The sequence below is a fragment of the Pelophylax lessonae genome (genome assembly GCF_965119305.1).
Source record: "Pelophylax lessonae genome assembly, chromosome: 6".
NCBI lineage: Eukaryota > Metazoa > Chordata > Amphibia > Anura > Ranidae > Pelophylax > Pelophylax lessonae.
The window spans coordinates 298,943,590-298,965,081 of NC_138773.1; the positions used below are offsets into that span (position 1 = coordinate 298,943,590).

Here is a 21,492-nt window from a genome sequence, read left to right on the forward strand (position 1 = left end):
AAAGGTTGACAAAGGCTGGTTTAGATCAAGCTAAACTAATTTTATAGATTTTAAGAACCGGTTCACACTGAGGCGATCCGACTTCGGGGGGCGACCTGTGAAGTCGCGTGCACCACCACTTCGGCGCGACTTGCAGGGACTTCACATAATGGAAGTCTATGCAAGTCGCTCCCAGGTCGCCCCAAAGTAGTACAGGACCCTTTTTCTAAGTCGGAGCGACTTGTGTCGCTCCTATTAGAACGGTCCTGTATTACTCAATGGACCACAACCTACCGCGACTTGTCAGGCTGACAATTCGCCTGACAAGTTACGCTAGTCTGAATGGGCTCTTAACATTGAAGATATGGGCAGATTTGTAATAACGACACAATTTTGTATGGGACCATTCATCCAAATGAAGTCTTTTTGATCTTGACCAAGAGGCCGACCTACAAGACTCCTTAGGAAGCAAGTAAACCTAGTAAATGAAGCATAACCTGATAAATAACACTCTTGTCCTTCATGAGCTTATTAAAACGGAATACTTGAAGTTCTGATCCTTATGTAGGGGGCGTATATTTCTGTACCCGGCTGTCTAGCAGTTCATTTACGGTCGTCGCATTTCACTTCATCTCTTGCTGTGTTCAGAATGTTCCTTGATTGGCCACTTTAGATTATCGAGTGTCTGCTTTTACCATACATCCAGTGTATGTGCCAAAGAGCAAATAAAGCAACATGGCTTCTTCACAGGGCAAATTTATAAAAACACTTTAGTCCTCATATGTACGCCTTCAAAAGTCATGAGCTATTTTTCTCCTAAAGCTGAACCCAAGGCAAGCTGATAAATACAGATTAAAGCGGTTCTTCAGTCATTTCTTAAACTGTAGCTGCTGACTTTAAATAAGCGCTCACTCGTGGCTGCTGACTTTTAATAAAAGCTCACACTCACCTGTCCAGAGTTCCAGCACCGTCTTCACCAGTCTTCAGTTACGGGAGCCTACATGTCAAAGTGTTACTAAACCAACAACGGTAAAATTAGTTTGTATATGTGTAAAAAAAAACCCCTTCTTTTTAAAACTTATTACGGGGATGTTGGTACTCTGATATACTTTCTTTTTGGCTCCACCCACTACTATTTCTACTGGTAACCTGTAGCGTTGCCTATGGAGGTTAAGTACCGTAGTTTGCCGCCATTCCACAAGCGTGCGCAATTTTAAAGCATGACGTGTTGGATATTTTCTCGGATTAACATCATCTTTCATATTTTCCAAAACATGGGGTTATATACTCTTGGGGTGTGTGTGTGTGCGCGCGCGCGCGTGTGTTGTGCGCGCATGTGTGTTGTGCTTTTTTATTTTTTTATTCATTAAAGCGTATATTTTCCCAAAAAATTACATTTGAAAAACTACTGCGCAAATATCATGTAACATAAAAAAATTGCAACAGTCGCCAATTTAGGCCGGCTATACACTGTGCAAATTTCTTTGCTGCAACCACGGTTCCCCCATCAACACAGGCAGTGCTAACAGGGTAATCAGCCATTTGCGATTAATCTGAAGCGTATTTGGCAGGCTAGTTGTCGATTGATCAACTTGGTACATTCAGCCTGCCCATTAAGCGTTTGAATCCCTGAACCTGCCAAGATTCGAACCGTGTATGGCCGGCCTTATTCTCTATGGTCTCTGCAAAAAAAAGTGTTTGGGGGTTGTTAGTTTTCTAGTAAAAATAAAAATCTGATTTTTACATACATTATATGAGAGAAGTGTCAGAATTGGCATGGTAAGCAAGTGGTTAATTAATAATGCCTGGTCACCTCCCCTCCTGGCTCCTAGCTATGGCCTCTCCTCACTGTGTTTTGGATTCGGCCGCCTGAAATCCCTTTATATAACAGCACTAAATCAATTCAAGTACATGAAACTGCATTAAACTGAATTATTTTTAATGCGTATTCAATTTAATTTGTCGCCATGAACACAAAACAATGCTTCATATACAGAGCCAATGAACCAGGTCCTTAGCTGCCTGCACCCTTGAGAAGGAGTCACTGGAGTTAAAGGATGATTGTCTGGAGCGGCAACCCAAGTTTTGTAGGGTTACAATCGGGGTGAATTTGAGTCAAATCAAGTCGCATTTTAATCCGGATTTAAATTGCTAGTAAAAAGCCTTCATTTAAATCTTATTTTTTAAAGAGCAACTGTCATCTCTGTCCCGCAGCGGCTCCTCCTTTGACCCACTGTTGACTCACTGACCGTCCCATTCCCTTAATAGGACGGCTGGTGATGCGGCAGTGACCCAACAAGGTGAGGAACGTGGCGGCAGCAGGTGAGTGGATTTCTGCTACCAGGCGTTGCCATGTGTGACGGATGCAGGTATCGGGTCCCTGCCCTTCTCACTAACTCATGACGTCAGGACCCGCCAATCTCGCACCACGCTGTCACTCGCATAACAATGCCACTCCCAGCTGCACTCTGCACAAAGATTTTCCAGCTCACGGGATCACAATCTAGGTGCCAGCAGGCTGAGAGCGATTGTCACCGGGCTAATTAAGCTATTAACCCTTTAACTGCTGCCACCCTCTTTGGGGAAACTCACCGTTTTAGCAATACCAATTATGATTTTAGAATAATCGTCTGTAACACACACAGACAGGTATGTTCATAGGATTTAACCTTTAACCTGTTGCATTAGGAGCCTAGGGACAAGGTTAAAACTTTTCAAAATAAGGTTTTATTAATGAAAAGATCAAAGTTGGTGCAAATAAAATATTTACAGAAAAAAGGTGTTCCAAAGAAAGAGACCTAATTTTAGCAATACAAAAAATAGATAAAATTGAGAAGGGAGGATATTTGCAATCAATATCCTGGGTGTTATCAGAGTTCAGTTGATGAGCCAGGTATTATCGGTTCTCAAACTTGACAGATGTTCCTGATTTGATGGTAAAGGAGAACTCTCTCAACTGGTTAGGTCTCCCTTTTTTTTTCTGAGATCAAAGGAATGTTGGCAGATGCCCCTGACCAATAAAACGGAGTGTCCATGGGCTGTCCCGAGTTAATGACAATATCGGGTCCCTCCTCTACGGACAGTTTTATGCCACTATTCATATTTTCCAATATGTACCGGTTGCATTCTTGAAACTGATAGATTATTGTTCAGCATTGAATTTCACATCCAGGGATACAAAACACAGGGTAGCTCAGATAAACTTGTCACCCAGGAGGCATCTGACAGCTATCTTCCCTTCTATATGTGCTAGTGTGGTCATGTATGACATTTCTCATCCAAATATATACTTGCTAATGTGTCATGTTCCTTTCTGAGTTTATGAATCCTGTCTGGATTTAGGTTTTGATTTACACAGGCCTAAGTGCTGGTTTTTGATGTGTCTGAGTTGAAATGATGGCTCTTTTGAAGTGTAAAACCTATGCATTCCGTGAATTGGAGGGAGGGGGTAATCACTGTGGCAATGTGTAACTGTTCTGCAGGACTGTCATGGCAGACCTATAATCACTGAACAACATGGCTGCTTGCTACAGCTTTGCGTGTGTCCAGTACAGGATATCATTGCACCATGATGGATCTGAATTTAGACAGGTGCTCTTTAAATGACTCGTTCTTGCTGGTAGTTGGTGTGAAATTGTGCACGTGCATCAATACAGTGCATGTTATCCCAGCTCGGAGAGCTTGAAATTTATTGAATGAATTTACCAAAAATTTAAATATTGCAGAATATACATCCTCATGCTGCATAACTAAGCTCCATTTTTTGCTGAATAAACTAAATCATTAATGTATCTTAAATCAAAAACTATATTTAGATAGATTTTTTTTTTTTTTTTTATCCAAAAGTATTTTATTAAAAGAAATTTGATACAAATCAAGAAACCGATTTTCAATATTTTTCCACCCTGGTTACAATGCTTTATATATTTCAGATTTTTGGGGGAAAGAAGAGTGTCTTTGCAGTCCTAAGAAACCAGATTTCAATAAATTGAACAATTGATCACTTGCATGTTGTATACTTTCACCGGCTTAATTTTCTGCTTGTACTGTAGCGGTTTGCTTGAATTAAATCTAAATTGAAGGTTGAATGTGGCAGTCCTGTGCCTCTTCAGATCTGATTAATGTAACATGAAATGTTAATATATTGTTGATTTGAGCCATCCTGTCTAATCAATAGATTTTGTTTTATCATTTAGTAATCCGCCTCATCCTTGGCTAACTTCAGGCTGTTATTGCCTTGACTTTGGACAGCCTTTTCAGATTTCTGGAGATGTAATTTTCACAGAATTGGGCACTGAGCTGTCACTTTAATAATAAACTGAAGATTGCAGCTCTGTAAGTGAGACAACCAAAAATTGCCCTCAGGACTTCCATAATGCAACCAAAATAGACCCTGAGATGATAGCAGTGAGTAGGCACATGTAAATATACAGTAGCCGGACACCCCCTATCGCCTGTGGTCTGTTGTATTATGAATTTTAGAAGAGGGGTCCTCTCATACTGTCAGTATACATTGGAAGATCCTTATTAATAGAAAAAGAGGAGAGACTTCATTGGTGTAGCACTCACCGCATCGATAAACCACATAGGCTGTCACTTTAACTTCACTTGCTTCAAAACCTGAAGTTGTTTCCTTTTTTTTTTTTTTTATTATAACAAACCTGTTAAACTTACCTGCTCTGTGTAATGGTTTTGCACAGATCCTCCTCTTCTCGGGTCCCGCGCCGGTGCTTCCGGCTCCTCCCTACTGCTGGTTCCCCCCTCAGCAAGCTTGCTTTTGGGGCACCCAAGCAGGCGCACTCCTGACCTGCGGCTCTGTGTCCATTCACACACACAGCTAAGGGTTGGCCCCACCCCCTTCATTTCCTGATTGGCACACTGGCTCTGATTGGCAGGAGCCAATGTATCCCGCTTCTGCCAAAATCAGGGGTGCCCGTCCCCTGAGAGGGAAGGCACTTGTGGAGATCGCTGGATCGTGAGGGGGTTTAGGGGGGGTCGGGTCTTGGGGGCTCCTGCACACATAGAAGGTATGAAGGTAAAAAACTTGTGCCTTTATAACCACAGGAATATGAAATGCTGGGTTTATATATTCTTTTATGTGCCTGCTGTACCATGTACTTTTATGTAATAGTGTTCTGTTATTTTGTATTGCTTCCTTTGTGTGAAATACCTGGTGTTCCCGCCAGTCCCCCCTACCACAATAGGCAGTGAGAGCACAGCATGGTCCGTTTTGTGGCTGTGCAGAGAACTCCGCCAGCTTTCCTCCAATGTTAACACTTGTCCTGACATGCCATCCCTGCACAGTGTGCTGCTGTTTCTCCACCTCCTCCAACTCTCTGAACTCCTTTTGCAGCGGTGGACGGTGAACGGAGATTGTGACCACTTTTAAAAGAAAAAAAAAAGTGCGTGAGGAGAGAAAAAAAAAATTATATATAATTTTTTTTTTTTCTGCACATCCAGAAATGTCTTGACCTTGATTTCTTTTTTGAACTGCATTGTTTCTTTTATAAGGTGAGGTTTTACATATACTTGAAACAATAAAAATCACCTTTGTGGCTATGGTAGGACATACAGGGTTCGAATCTTGGCCGTTTCAGCAGGAATCAGACGAGATTCTAACCGCCTATGGGCAGGCTGAGTGTAAAAAGTTGCTTGAGCGATCAATTTGGGTACAACCAGGATGCCGGGTTTTACCTGTGATCATCACTAGTGGCTGCATCAACCATGTAAAAAAACAAAGTTACAGCCATAAAACAAAGGCTGCTTTACCTACCTTGGCTCCGGAAGGTTTTACCCCGTTCGTGATGAGGCCATATTTATACTACTTAGCACTGCACTTTTTTTTAATGTATTTGCGCAGTCATGCAACGCTGTAACCTAATGTAATTTTATAGCCTATATTTCTTTTTTTCACACATACAGCTTTCTTTTGGTGGTATTCGATCACCACTGGGTTTTTTTTTATTTTTTATTATTATATAAATTTAAAAAGCCCAAAAATTTTGGAGAGAAAAATATTTTTTACTTCGGTTTATAAAACCTCTCCAATAATAAAACATTCCAATAAATATATATTTGTTTGCATGGAAGTTCATGTCTGCAAACTATGGTGTGTGTATATGTATGTGTGTGTGTATATGTGTATATATATATTTGTGTGTGTATGTATATGTGTTTGTGTGTATGTATGTATATATATATCATTATATTGGAATTTTTAGTTATTTTTAATTCTACTAATGGCGGTGAGCAGCGACTTATAATGGGGCTGTGCAGTGAGCAATCTGACACTGACACCACCTGTGACACTAATACACTGATCAGTGATGATACTATAACTGTAACTGTACTAATGACATTGGCTGGGAAGGAGTTAACATCTCGGGTAATTAAGGGGTTACATGTGTGCCTAACAAGTGGTGTGTTGTGTAATGTGTGCTGCTTTTTTTTAAAAAAAATGTTTGTCTTATCCCTGCTTTGCTGGGGGACAGATACAGCATCTGATGCAGCATCTGTCCCTAGCCGCCTATGCACTGAGAACTGAGCTTTAAAACACTGGTGATCGCTCAGTTTTCCCCCTCCATTCTGAGCAGAGTGGTGACTGTTAGTCACCGGTTCTCCTCTCTGCACCTCCAGGGATGCTCTCTGGGTGGGAGCAGCTGGCTCAGTCTCCCAGGGGCTCATTGAGAGGCTGGGTCAGCTGCCGGTCCAGGCATCTGGGTGGATCCCCACTGTAAAGTTGGGGTCTTTCCCAAGACTGGACCAGCTCTGTGATGTCCGCCAACAGCAGCCCACTGGAGGTAGAAGGGGTCACAGGACTGCATAACGAACTACAAGTTCCTTGATCCGTAGAAGTAGAGCCCAAAAGAGCTTTGGCCATACTTCTTCTCCTTTAATACCACTGCTAAAGTAGTCACCTTCTTTAGCTTTCCAAAGGTTATCCCTTGAATGTCATCATTTTAAGTCCTCTAGAGCTTGCCTTCAGACGACTTGAGTTTTTTCTTTGGCCTTGCCTAAAGATTATAACATAACAGGTTGCACGCACGCTCGCAAACACATACACACGCACACATGTATGTGTGTATATATACATATATATAATGTGTGTTTGTGTGTGTGTGTGTGTGTACAAATACTTTTTTCTTTTTGTAGCTTTGTGATCGAGGTAATGAATCACTCAAGATCAACATTCCATTTAGAAAAAAAACATAATTTTTAGTCCAGCCACTACTATACAGACAGGCAAACCGAGCGAGAGAGATCCTCTATTAGGGGTGCATTGAAATTTCAGGATGCACATGGCTGAAACATATATATATATATATATTTTCTTTTAGGCTCCACAGTTTTGCTTAGAATCTAGAAGCCAGTTTTTTAAATCCGTTGCCCAGCGCCCAAAACGGCATGTCCGAGACATCAGACTATAAGAATTGCTCACGCCTGGTGCCAAGTGAAAAAGAGACTGAAAATTGAAGAAAAAAACAAAAAAAGTGGCACTAATGAGCCTGCGCTGATGGGCAATGACAGGTGGCACTGATGAGGTGCCACTGATAGAAGGCACTCCCCGTCCACTCAGCAGCAGTAAGGAAAGGGCGACCAATTAAGCCCAGCTGTCATAGGAGCATGTATGCTGCTCCAGCAGGCCGCAAAGCTGCGCCCTCAATTATCGGCCATACTGACGCTAGTCCGTGCGTGGGCCACATGGGAGGATCCCAACCACTGCTGTGGTTTAACAAGGGGCCGGGTTGTGATTTCGCCATTGTGACCTGGCGCCTGGGTTTTCTTGAGCCCTGTATATTTTTAGAATTGTATTTTTTTTCTACTTTTTAATAAAAGTGATTGTAAAGTCTGATATTTAAATAAAAAAAAGTAATACTTTCCACCTTTGTACAGTTGGTTTTGCACAGAGCAGCCCATATCCTTCTCTTTCCGAGTCTCTTTCGTCTCTCCTGGCCCCTCCCTCTTGTTGTGTGCCCCCACAGGAAATAGCTTACTATGGGGGCACCCCAATCCAGTCAGTTCCCTGTGTCCATTCAGACACAGAGATGTGACCTGGCCCCGCCCCCTCTCTCTCTCTCCTGATTGGCTGACTTTGATAGCAGCAGCAGCAAATTGCTGTCTCAACCAATGAGGGGAGTCTCAGGCAGCTGAGAAACTCTTGCAACATCGCTGGATAAAGATGGACCTCAGGTAAGTATTGGGGGGGGGGGGGGGCTGAGTGTGGCTGCTGCACACAAAAGGTTTTTTTATCCTATTGCATAGAATGCATTAAAATAAAAACCTTTTGTCTTTACAATTCTTTTAATATCATTAAATTAATGAGTTTATTGTTGGCCGTTATTGGCACCTTTTTGAAGCGGTGTTAGAAATCATGCCTTCTGCATTGTTTGTGCATATTTGGTAAGTTAAAAAACTGCACCAAAAACACACCTCTCCATTGAAATAGATTGAGGAACGCATCGAAAATGCACCTGTTTTGCATTTGTGATGCATTTTTTGAGTCGCGTACCTATGGAAAACGCCATAATCAAGATAAAACTGCTGGCTTTTTCAGCAGCCATTATCTGCATTTTTATTTCTTTCGGCACAACACTGAAAACCCTTTTTTTTCGGCCGATAATTTTCCACGTCTGAAATTTCGGTCCATCGCTAATCCTTTAGGATTAAGCCCCATGGGAGGGGCTAAATCCCATGGGTGGGGCTAAACCCATCATAGGCGTGTAGTCAGGAGGAGCTTAGGCTGAAGCTGTATCTTCACCTTTCTGTATAGTGACTGGGGCTCTGCAGTGTTTGCACCTTCTGTCTTCTGGTTTTATTTCTGCTAGCCTGTATGAGCTTGTTTGAATGCTTGTGTAATGTAGAATAGTACAGATCGTTAGATAATGTGCCAATCAGCTGGTGTGACGCCAACCCCACGCATGCGCAGAACGTCGGAGGCATTATCTGAAGATCAGCAAAGCTCTGTAGTAATCGACAGAACACTCGGCTCTTCCGTTTTGTCAGGTTGAGATGTATTGTAAATGTATATCTACAGATCACACCACCGGTGTATACTGTACATGTATACAACCAAACACCCGGCTCTTCCTGGTCATGTCATCCCATGTTGGCTTACTGGTACATTTTGAGTTATGTGAGAAGATCGGTGCACCAGGTGAAAGCATATGCATGCACAGAGAGAACATAAACACAGAGATAGCCTTGTTGGGAAGTCAACCTAGGACACCAGCAATGCCAAGATTAAATACTAGTTAACCACCCAGTTGTATATTTGTAAACCTTGGGAAGTTTTATACTGATCAAATGATGAAGAAATTATTAACTAGATTTTAACTTTAGCTGAATGGATCTCTGGATTTTCTTCTTTTTATTTGCAGCTTTGCTTGGCTTTGCTTCTCAAGCCTCCCTGTTGGTCAGCGAGGATACCCATCACCTTAAATCACTAATAGTAAAACACAGGAGTTTAGGCCAAGCTCAACTTTTACAGGAAGAGTTTTGACTTGTATGGAACTTAAGCTACCCATCATTACTGTACCTACTGACTTGAGTTGTGATATATTTTTTTTTTTTTCTGAAAACGTATGCATTCTTTCAATGGCCCACTCCTTGTTACTTGATAGGCCTGCTGCGGTATTAGTCAATGCTGCCTAATGTCTTTTAGGCATAATCCAAGGCTGTGCGCATGCAAATGCAGCCTGACTAGGAATGCCTATCACTTTTGACTGATTCCCGTAGCCTGTAACTCCTCTCAAGAGTGAGCCTACTAAATGCGTCAGGACTGAGGACTTTTGAGAGGTATACTCGGGCAGGGCATTGTGACTTGTAGTTAGTATAGAGCGCCCTTCTGGCCCTTGGCCTCTGCTCACTGTTGGATGCAGAGCTAAAGAGACCCTGTATTAACATCACTGGTTCTAACATATGGTTTTTATATGTCACATCGTAAGTGCAAATTTTTTTTTAGCAGGTTAAGGGGGTAGAACCAGGCAGGGTATAATAATCAGAACGGAGGTCTCTAAACTTTTTAAATGAAGGGTCAGTTTACTGTCCTTCAGGCTTTGGGGGACTGGACTGTGACCAGTGGAGGTAAAAAATGCCCTGTCATCGGTGCACGTAAATCATGCCATAGCCTTGGTGGTCAATGGGAGTAATAAAATCACATAATTGGTTTGAGTGGGAGGAATAGTGCCCAATCATTGGTGTCAGTGGGAGGAATAGTGGCCCGTCATTGGTGTCAGTGGGAGGAATAATGCCCAATCATTGGTGTCAGTGGGAGGAATAGTGCCCCATCATTGGTGTCAGTGGGATGAATAGCGCCCCATCATATGTGTCAGTGGGAGGAATAGTGGCCCATCATTGGTGTCTGTGGGAGGAATAGTGCCCCATCATTGGTGTCTGTGGGAGGAATAGTGCCCCATCATTGGTGTCTGTGGGAGGAATAGTGCCCCATCATTGGTGTCTGTGGGAGGAATAGTGCCCCATCATTGGTGTCTGTGGGAGGAATAGTGCCCCATCATTGGTGTCTGTGGGAGGAATAGTGCCCCATCATTGGTGTCAGTGGGAGGAATAGTGCCCCATCATTGATTCAGGGGAAGGAATAGTGCCTCAAGGGCTTAATAACAGCAAGCAAAGAGCCACATTTGGCCCACATGCCGCAGTTTGGAGACCACTGGACTGGAACATAGCTAAGGCTTGCAGCTAAAGTCTCTGTATTGTGTGCACCATAAGATACCAGAACCCTCATACGATGATGATGTTGCGCCTTGAGGTATCCCCCACGTTTGGAAAGTCTTTACTTTTTAATTACATCTGGTATCCAAATAATGGCAAAGTAGCCTGTTTTGCGCAGTAAGGTTTGGTTAGCTAGGGCATCCAATGATCAGAAAGTATATGACCCCAGTGACGTCAGGTTTTCATTGTTGCATCATTATGTTTTATAATGACAAGCTGTTCTGTAGTACTCCATAATGGGGGATATAACAGATACGCATGGTTATAATACAAAACATAAGTAAATGTAATGGGTATAGGGTCCTGCTCGTTAGAGACTTCTTTCTGAATATCTCTTCTGCACGATAAAATCAAGAATTATTTTCTTTCTTCCCCTCTTTTTCCATCTATCTGCAGTACAAAATGTTTGATTTTGGTAAAACTGTATTTAGGTTGGTAGGTTGATTGGAAAAAAAAAATTTGAAATTAGGTCAGTCATACACCAATAACCAAGCGCTCTTTACTGATGCTTTCTTGCGATGGTTTCATTGTGGGGGGTAGGAACCCTTTAGAGCTCATAAGGCTCTCAAAGAGCTTTTCATTAAACGGCAATGCTTTGTAATAGACAATGCTGCTAAACCTGAATATTTCCTTATAGGCATTTTGTATAGGGCCAAAAATGTATGCATTGCTTTACATACTATACATTCAAATCTGTCCCTGCCCTCAAGAATCTTGGGGCCCTACTTGCATAAATACACATACTGTGGCCATTTTAGGTGGAAGCCAATTAATTTGCTAGCATGTCTTTTGGAGTGTAGGAAGGAAACGGAACAACCTGGACTGGAGGAAACCTATGCAAGCACAGGGAGAACAGGCAAACTCCTTGCGGGTAGTGTCCTGGTTAAGATTTGAACCAAGGCAGGAATGCTAACCACAAAGCCCTTTTTTTTTTTTTCATACCCAAGTTCCTGCTTCTTTATCTGGCATGTCTCCGGTGTGATGTCAAATTATTGGTTTTCCTGCATTAATGTCCAGCTCCTGTTTCAGTACTATACTTGTTTCTATTATTGAGCAGTCTAAGATTGAATGCGTTAAGTCAAAGGATGGGCATGTGCAAAGCAAAACGGGCAGGGAAAAAAAGGATTTGACGAGATTCGGACAAGACAATGCCTTTCGAAAGAATAAAAGGGCCCTTCAAATGATGAGCAGCTGATGCCGCTCGAACAGGGATTGCTAAAATGTATTTTTATCACTCTTTTTTTTTTTTTACATTAAGTCCTTAGTAGAGCATTTTAAGCCTTGATGAAGGTCCCTTGAAACGCGTCGGTTTTTAATTTTTTTTTTAAGGGTATAGACATTATTTTTTTGTTTTAATTAAATAATCTAACTTAAGGCTTCAAATCTTTTGGGGGGTGGCACCCTTGCCTAGCTCTATTTAATTAACACAGTAAGCAATAACGTTTAAGTGCCATACATGACTCCAGAAAGAGGGAATACTCGGCTTGTTAAAATCCAACAGTACATTTTTTTCACAGCAAAATTCATTAAAAATTCTACAGTGGCAAAAGATAAAAACAACCTGTCTGGTACAATAATGGGTCAACTGTGTAAATATCCTTAAATTAGTACTGATTCTGCTAGACCATAACTCCTAGTAACATAGTTTATACACATGCATAATATTACAAAAAATAATGTACAATAAATATTGGGCCAGGACTGCATTCGGATAGTCATAGGTTTCAACGAGTTTCACTGTTTAGTGCCTTAATCAGGAAACGGTATACATGATCATGACTTAGGCTGGCCATACACTGTTCCAGTTTGCTCGTACAACTTTCCTTTTAGGTTTGGCCTCGTATGGTTTTGGTACATCTAAACACTTTTTCAATTTGTATGCAATCAGGCATGCCCTTGCACTACATGGTTGTTGGCAAATCTAAAGGAAATTGAATAAGCAAATTGTATAATGTATGGCCGTCCTTAATTTTTATAGCTTTGTTTCCAAACAGGAAGTTACTCAAGTCACCTTATTTAAGAGGATTTTGAGCTGCAATATAGGGCCCCTTAAAGGTGACAGAAATCACTAATTTGGTGAATGGAATGCTAATGCACACCAAATTATTCCAAGGTCATTGACCCTGTTCATATACACCATTCTGTCAAAAGTATTGTGACACCTGCCTTTACAAGCAAATTAACTTTAATGGCATCCCAGTCTTAATCCGTAGGGTTCATTATTGAGTTGGCCCACCCTTTGCAGCTATAACAGCTTCTAAACCTTGTGGACAACCTTCCCAGAAGAGTTGGAGTGTATCTAACGCAGTAATAGTGAACCTTGGCACCCCAGATGTTTTTGTAACTATATATCCCATCATGCTCAACTGCAGAGTGCATGAGCATCATGGTAAATGTGTTTATGTAACATCTGCGTTGCCAAGGTTCGTCATCACTGGTCTATGGGAATGTTTGACCATTCTTCCAGAAGCACATTTGTGAGGTCAGAAGCTGATGTGAATGAGGCTGTCTGGCTTGCAGTCTCCTCTCTAATTTATCCCAAAGATATTATCAGGATTAGGTTAGGACTCTGTGCAGGCCTGTCAAGTTCCTCCACCTCAAACTCACTCATACCTGTCTTAATGGACCTTGCTTTGTGCACTGGTCAAAATCATTTGGTTTGGGGGGGGGGGTATTATGGTGTGGGGTTGTTTTTCTGGGGTTGGCCTGGGCCCCTTAATTTCAGTGAAGGGAACTCCTTAAGGTGTCGGCATACCATGACATTGGACAATTTCATGCTTCCAACTTTGTGGGAACATTTTGGGGATGGCTCCTTCCTATTCAACATGACTGCCCACCAGTGTGTCACAGTCCTGACTTTAATCCAATAGAACACCTCTTGAAGGCATGCAGTAGTCTGATGTCTGGCTGTGAGTGACATGGGAGGAGAGGGGGCCAACCTCCTCTCCTCAGGCAGTCGCTGTCCCTTCCTTCCCGATGCCCGAGCAAGGTCCAAGAATTAGGTTTTCTTTGGGGGAGCTCTCTTCTGCTCATGCCGCAAAGCTGGCCTTTCTCCCCCCTCCCCCCCAGAGCCCACCTACATGATGCAGGTTAAGGTCAGACTTTGGCGAAGGGTGAGGTGGAGGGGGACCCGGCAGCCTGTGTAGTGTCCACCTAACGGAGAGGTTGGACTGTCAGTCCTCTTAGCGTGATCAGGGGGATTTCTGGTGGAGGATGGAGCAGGGTTGCTGCCTGAACTGTGCTCCCCTGTGCATGCTGTGACACGCTGAGCCGGTGTTCTATCGAATAGTGCACTTATTGAAAAGTTTACGGTGTGCTGTGAGGTGGAGGAGGGGAGATGGGTCAGGTGGGTATGCTTTAGAACACCGGTGTCCAACACAAGGCCCGCGGGTCGAATGTGGACCCCTGGGCCATTTCATGTGGCCCTCGCACCTCTCCTGCAGCTGCGGCACCCCCCTGGTCTCTGCGGCCACCATGTCTCTGTAGTTGGCAGTAGAGAGGACTGAACTTTTTTGCCAGATCCTGCACTCCTCTGTGCAGCTGCAGAAAGGCTCGTCTTTGCCCACCACCCTTCTCAGCAGTCCGCAGCAGAGAGGAGGGCAGAACTCCTCCTACAGATCCTGCACCTCTCTGTTCAGCCTTAACACCACCTTGCCTCTGCCTCCCCTGGTCTCTGCATTCAGCACACTCTGAAAGCTGACTCCAGCCCTCCTCTGGGTCTCCTCCAGACCCTGCACTTCTTTCCAGATCTTCTTCCTGGCAGCAGCACAAGGTAAGCGGGTGCATTGTGATGTAAGGAAGGGTGGGTGGGGGGGGGGGGGGCTCTGGACATCTCATGTAAGGGGGTGTGGGGTTCTCTGGACATCTAATATTAACCGGCCCTTTGATGGCAACCATAATGCTGATGCGGCCTGCAATGAAATGGAGTTTGACACCCCTGCTCTAGAAGATTCCTTTTATGTCCTCCGTAAAGCCCTGTGTACCATCAACAATTACCACTCTTTATGTACGGCTGGACTACAGTATTTTAATGTGACCAGAAGCCCACCAGAGAAATGAGTAGAGTCACCCTGGGGGACACACATGTAGGCAAGAAGTGGCTGAAAAGAGGCAGCAGAAGATCCGCAGCGCTGGGATACTTCTTTCATCCTTTTTTTGTATTTTAAGTGTCACCAAGCGTCCTTTCACGCCTGTCCGTTCCGCGGATGGACTCCGATCCCCGCTGAACAGGCGGATGACCGCTCCGTCTCTGCTCTATGTGCGGAGATGGAGTTGTTAGATCCCCGCTGTCCTCTATGGGGGAATCGGATGAGAACGGACTGCCTGTCCGTTCTCATCCTATCTGATCAGATGGATGTAAAATAGGGGTTCCATCCATCCGAATTTGAAGGACAGGATCGGATTGGATGGCAGCGGTTGTCAGCGGAGATGTCTTCACTGACATCTGCTTCTACATAGGGATGCATGAAGGATCCGATCAGGTGCGCCTGAAAAACTGACAGGCGGATCTGATCTGATCAGACCATATGTGTGAAAGGGGCCAAAGGCTTCATTTAGATGTGCAGTTGGGTGGTAAAAATGTGCAGTAGATACAGGTTTTTGGCACTCGCCAGCAATAGCAACCCTTAAGCCTTGTACACACGCACCGATTGTTGGCCGTAAATCTTCGGCCAACGTCCGATCGGGCGATTGTCGGCTTGTTAGTATGATGCTTCCGACAACCGACTGCGACTTTTCGGCCGAACAAAATCTGGTGTGCAGGCTATAAAATATTTGTTGGCCGTCAACAGAACGGCCGATTTGTTCGTCAGTTAGTACAGATTTCGGCAGACAAAAATCAGATGAGCAAGACTGGGCATGCTCAGAGAAGAAAAAACACACGGAAAGTTAACCAGAACATGACATCACTTCTGCAGTTGGTTGTTGTTGGCCGAAAAAATTTGTGTGCAGTCTAGAGCACATTTCAACCAACACAACAACACTGGACAAAAGACGGCCGCTCGGTCGGCCAACAATCGGTGCGTGTGTACGGGGCTTTAATCTACAATAGGCAATATAGCAGATCAGGGTGTTTTACATGCCAGAGTCATGATGCATTCGAATAATGACTTTAATCCTATAACAGGTTTTCGGTGTCATTCCTTCTGGCCATAGGTGTGTGCAGCCTATTGCATTAGGGTGTGCACCCCAAAGCTCAAACACACACGCCTTTCTCTGCAGCCTCAGCTGCACTGGACAGTGAATGAATGGGAAGTGCTCTGTGCTGAGCGGCTTCCTGTTCATTCACTAACTGAAGCATAGTAAACCTAGTTGTGTTCACAATGTTCATTTGGAAAAGGAAGGCACCATTAATTACATATTTACTAGCCCCTTTCCCATTCTCCATCCTGCAGCATAGTGATTATGGTGTGCCCTGGCACACCCCCTGCGCACGTCTGTTTCTGGCCAGCCTATATCCCTGACAAAACATTGTCGTTACATTGGAGTTATTGACTGGCCCGCTCTGCTGTGAGTTAGGGGGCGCTAAATACTTGCCTTTCCCTGGGGAGCTGACAACCTGTACTCCGTTAAAAAACAACTGGCTCCTAACTTTTTTTTTTTAGCTGGCTCCTAGATTCAAAGCAAATTTGTCAAGCCCTGCACTAAAGTTCATGTGCGTGTAAAGGCAGGCGTCCCAATACTTTTGGTAATAAAGTGTATTTTGGGAAGGCAGCAGCCGTTTCAATGTGGTGGTAAAGGCAGGCGTCCCAATACTTTTGACAATATAGTGTTTGTTGTAAATACCAAGCGATATAGAATATACTGTACATACAATAAATGTAGCCATCTGCCGGTGCCCCAGAGTGTTGTCACAGCCGTCTCTCAGAGCCGTCCCGGGTAGAGGTACAGATCATGGAGGAACCTCATTGTATGGAAAATATCTCCATGCAGCCATGGTAAGGAAACAGACTGGTCGTTCGGGTCTTGCTGTCTGTGTGCATCTGCCAATATTAATGGCCACCTTTTGCAGTATCTGGGTTTATCAATTTAAAAAAAAAAACATACTTTTTTTTTTTTTTTCCTGTCCCCCAAAGTCTTGTACATTAGATTTTTTTTTTTTCCCCAGCTGGAATGTCTTTTTATTCATTTTGTAATTCATACAATAGTTCACATGTGATAATGATTACATTTTAATTCAGCACTAAAACCTAATCAATATGATAAAAAATCAAAACCATGAAAATACTCTACGCATTTTGTAACTCGTACATTGATTCGTGTGTTTCAAATGATCAAATATTCAATAGTAAAACCTGGTCAATATGATCTAACAAAAAAAAAAAAAATAATGGTTATACAGTAGATATTTTTTATTTTATTTTTTTTCTTCAATGCTCTCGGATTACAAATGTCAGATTGTAATGGAGAAACGAACATTTCTTTCTTTTTTTTTTTCACCCTCCTTTTTGCTGTGCAAAGTATAGTTTTAATGATAAAAATTGCAGCCCCTTCCTTGGCACTTTCACACGTTCACACATTTTTATTTATTTATTTTATTTATTTTTTTTTTTTTTACATCATCTGCTGTCGAATTGCTAATGAAGATCTGAATTTAGCTTGAGACGTGTTTTGAGTTGTGCTGCTCTGTTACTGGCTGTGCTGCACTGATGTCACTGTGGGCAGCTGTGGGTTTGTGAGCTTCACTCGCAGGCTCCTGTATGTGCCTTAGCAGACTGTCTGCCAGGTGCCTGCAACCTCGGCGAAGTGTAGGCTTGCAATAATCGCTCTTTCAAAGAGCAATTCAGAGTAATTGTGTAGATGCTATGGAAAGCACATCTTCTGTAATTTGGTGCAATGAAGCTCGATACTGGAATGGTTCAGGTATGTGACTGCTTTACTGCAAAGCAATTCCTACATTACTAGCTAAACCTTTTTCCTTCGAAATCATTTATTTTAGATGACGATATATCATTTCATACATACTGTTCTTTAAATGTCTTGATTTTATCTTATTTTTTTTAATCTTTTTTTTTTTTAATTCAATTTGTTTAAGTAGGGGGTAAGACTTGTGCAATATCATTCTTTTTTTTTTTTTCCTTTTTGCTTCATTTTTTTTTTTTTTTTTATAAAAGGAAGTTTTGCCTTTTCAACTCCTTTTTTTTTTTTTTTTTTTCTTTTTTGATGTTTTTATTATTTTTTTTATTAATGTGTAAAACGTTCTTATTTAAACAGTCATTTTAGGATTGTTCTTAAAATTTTATGTTGTCCTACCTCCTGCCTTTATGTTGTTTTTCAACTTTGCATTCACTTTGTATAAAAATTTTGGTCCTTGCCCCAGCATCTTTAGCTTCTGGAAATCGGCTATGTCTTGAACTTGGTGTGTTCTTATTGCAGTAGAAAATTTAAAGTTTTTTTGTTTTTTTTAGTTTTTATGTCCTTTTCAGAGGAAACCTAGATTTGCACCCTTGTTTCAGTAACCGGAAATAATTTGGTCACTACAGGGTAAAGCGATTTCAGGGTTGTTTTTCACTGTGTAATATTGGAGAAAAAAAAAAACAATTTCGATTGGGTTTCAAAAAAAATTGTGTTTTTCTAGTGAAATTCTTGGTTTGACCTCAAATGAGCTCAGCCAGGTTCTTTGTATGGGCAAATATTTTGTAAGCGATTCCCTTTTCTCGTTTGTGGATTGTGTTTGGACCTTTTTTTCTTTTTGATATTCTGAAAAGCTTTTTTTTTTTTCTTTCTTTCTTTCTTTTTTTTTATTTTTCTTTCTTTTTTTAATTTTTCTTTCTTTTTTATTTTTCTTTCTTTTTTTTTATTTTTCTTTTTTTATTTTTTTTATTTAATTTTCTTTATTTAATTTTCTTTCTTTTTTTTATTTAATTTTCTTTCTTTTTTTTATTAATGTCATGACTTCTTCTTCCTCTGTATTCTGACATCTGCTACTGATTTGTCTACTTAATTTTTATGAGCAGTTCCATATAATATTGACTATATGAAATGGGAATTAGAATCTTGTGTGCTATAAAAGCTTTCATCCTTTAAAAAATAAATTAAATAAAATCAAAAAAATTAACCACCTGCTATTGAAAGGGAATGAGGCGATGGGTGCATTGAGAGGATATGGGGTGATGGGTGCACTCAAAGGGGGCTTTACTAAATGAAGAAAACTAGTTTCTAGTGGTGTGCTAAGACGATCGCAGACTCCTGTGAGATCTTCTTGTGTTCTTTTGCTTGTATTGTGTTTTTGCATATTGTGTGTGAATTTAAATCTTCAACCCCCCCTGCTGTGCCAAGTCCCTGCATAGACAATATAGCACATTATTATTGTACTTTTCTCTCTAGAAATGCTCCTTCTTGCCTGCATGCTGCAGGATTTTTTTCCCCCTCTCTAGAGATCACCTTGGCTCGTAACCAGGTGACTGCCAGCGATTTCATTTTAATAGGATAAAATGACCCGCGTGGCTTAGCTGAAGCGCTGTGAACCTTTTCTCTCCGCTTGTCTTTTTTTTTTTTTTGAAGTTTACCCTCTGTATATTATTCTAGGAGGTGTTGCTGAATGAGCACCGTGCTTCGTTTTCATAAGAGACAAAAACTGGGAACTTGAAATAAAACCAGCTTTTCCAATCTCTGCAAATCATCAGAACCTTACTGCAAGTTCATACAATATGTGCATTGTACGTTATTATGAGGCAAATAATCATAGAGGACGTTGGCTCAACAGTCCAGCGTAGGCACTTTTTGAAGAGCCTTTCAATGAACAACCATAAAAGTGGCATAGAACCCATTGGCTGGCATTTTGGTGCCCATTAGTGACCTGTCTCCTGGAGGAAGTTGACGCTATGAAAAAATGTACATTATTTATTAAATGTGCAAAGTGCCATAACCCCCCCCAAGCAGTCACTCCTCTATTGTTCTTGTTGCTGTAAACTTGACTATCAACTAAAGCCAGTTGCTAAGGGTTATTTCTCCTTAGTATTTTAACGGATTGGAAGCCTAAAATATTTAGTCGCCCCAGACTTTTAAAAACCCTCACCCCCTCCTCGAGTATCCTCCTTTTGATCATTTTTGCTTGCTGTCTCATTTTCCCATTATTAATGTCCCGGTGTTAAGAATGATTAAAATGCAGAAAATCGCCAAATCCCAGGCTTGTTTTCACACGATGTTTCCAAATCTCTTTGGCAGATCGTCTTGGCAGGGAGCAGTTTTATTGCATAAATGCACATGTAGTTTGCAGAGAGGGGGGGGGATAAGAATTTTGTATAGTCTGGTTGAATGCAAAGTGTGTGTGTGTTGGTCATAATGTATATTTTCGATCTCTGTCTTGTCTCCAGGTTGGTGCGGGCAATGCTGCAGTTGACCTCCAGCAGCGTGACCCATCCCAGGACCTTCCACTGGTGACAGGGACATGGGACGGCTTCTGTCACTTTCCAGATGGTTCATCACAACTGACATCCTGCTTAATCTCGGTGGGAAGGAACCTGAGAAAAATTCTCTTCGTTGCTCTGGGACGTCACGTATTTGTAACCGTAAGACACGTCAGGTAAATTTCTCACACCTTGCCCTGCAGTTAGCGCCGAAAGCCAAAATAGCCAATCACATTTCAGCCTCTTAACATGGTTTAGCTTTGACGGCTGTCAACCCAGTCTTCTGGTTTGTTAGGTGTTTAGCATGAAAATGTTTTTTAGGTGGGGGGGGGGGGGGGAATATACATTTTTATCTTGTGATTAATGTAGAACTACAAGTCTTGGTGTACCCTGATGGGGCACACAAATGTAGAATATAAATCTTTTAGCAACCCCACCTCCCCATGGCTATCTGGTCCCATGACCTTATGTTGCCTAGGCTTTGATATCGTATCATAATTAAAAATGAAAAACTATCTTACAGGTTTCATGACCTTGCCATCACCCTGACTGCAGGTCATTTTATTTTTATTTTTTCCCTTGACTTGGTGTAGAGGGGGAAAAACGTGTCATGTAATTGGCTACCTCCTGTAATGAGGTCACCTTAGAAGGTCTCACTAATTGGTGAGCAGCTTTGACGGGAAGGCATCGCAGGCGCCAGGAGCTCATCTGATAAATAACAGCCTTTGAATAGAGTCCAATTACGATTTTGTTTTTTTAATTTTATTAAATAAAATGATTTGGGCTTTTACTATGCAGATTGCTGATGAGCCAGCTGGACATATTAAATTTAAGTAAAGTGCGGGAATTGTGTTGGTTTAAAACTCCCAATCCAACCAATTATTTTAAGACCAGTTTTGTTTTTTGTTTTTTCTTTACGTTCTGTTAGTTTGTATGTATGAACAGGTACACCAAGCCCTTGCTCTTACACTTACAGTCCCCGAATAGAGCACTGCTCAGATGAGGTAGGGATATTTTATAGAGTGGGTGAGGTGGGTGGTGAGGGTATTATCCGCTTCCCCTCCCAAATACAGCTTAATGTATTCAAGACATTGCAGTCCAGTTTACAGGGACCTCTTGGTTCTGAACCCTCAAGCGCTAAATGTTTGGCTTAGCAGATCTTATTGCTAAATGTCTCCCATGTGCTATTGCCCAAGCAAGCTTATTTATTGGATAAGAGAGCACTTTGGAGAATGCAGTCGTAACTAATCGGGTATCGCCTTTAACTCATAAGACCGTCTACCATATTGGCCAATGTAAGTGGAATCTGGTTTTGGCAGAGGGCTCTTTACGTTGTACAACCTCTTTGCCCTTTGTTTCAATTTGTTAGTACTGCACAGTACGGTTGTTTGAGGAACTAGAAAATTTGTTGGGTCTGTCCATCTTGCTGCCCATGTCC

The 21,492-nt window shown here is 42.0% G+C and overlaps 1 protein-coding gene across 8 annotated transcripts in view; it reads left to right on the top strand.

Annotated features, from left to right (window-relative positions):
- R3HDM1 (R3H domain containing 1) overlaps window positions 1-21,492 on the top strand; it is a 277,140-nt gene that overhangs the window by 108,978 nt on the left and 146,670 nt on the right. For 7 of the 8 annotated variants that reach the window (XM_082261129.1, XM_082261127.1, XM_082261128.1 and 4 more), the window contains exon 2: window positions 20,022-20,230. The gene's annotated coding sequence lies outside the window, so the exon portion shown is untranslated. Of the gene's footprint in view, window positions 1-17,358; window positions 17,569-20,021; window positions 20,231-21,492 lie in introns of those variants that run through there. The other variant, XM_082261123.1, reaches the window with a different exon arrangement.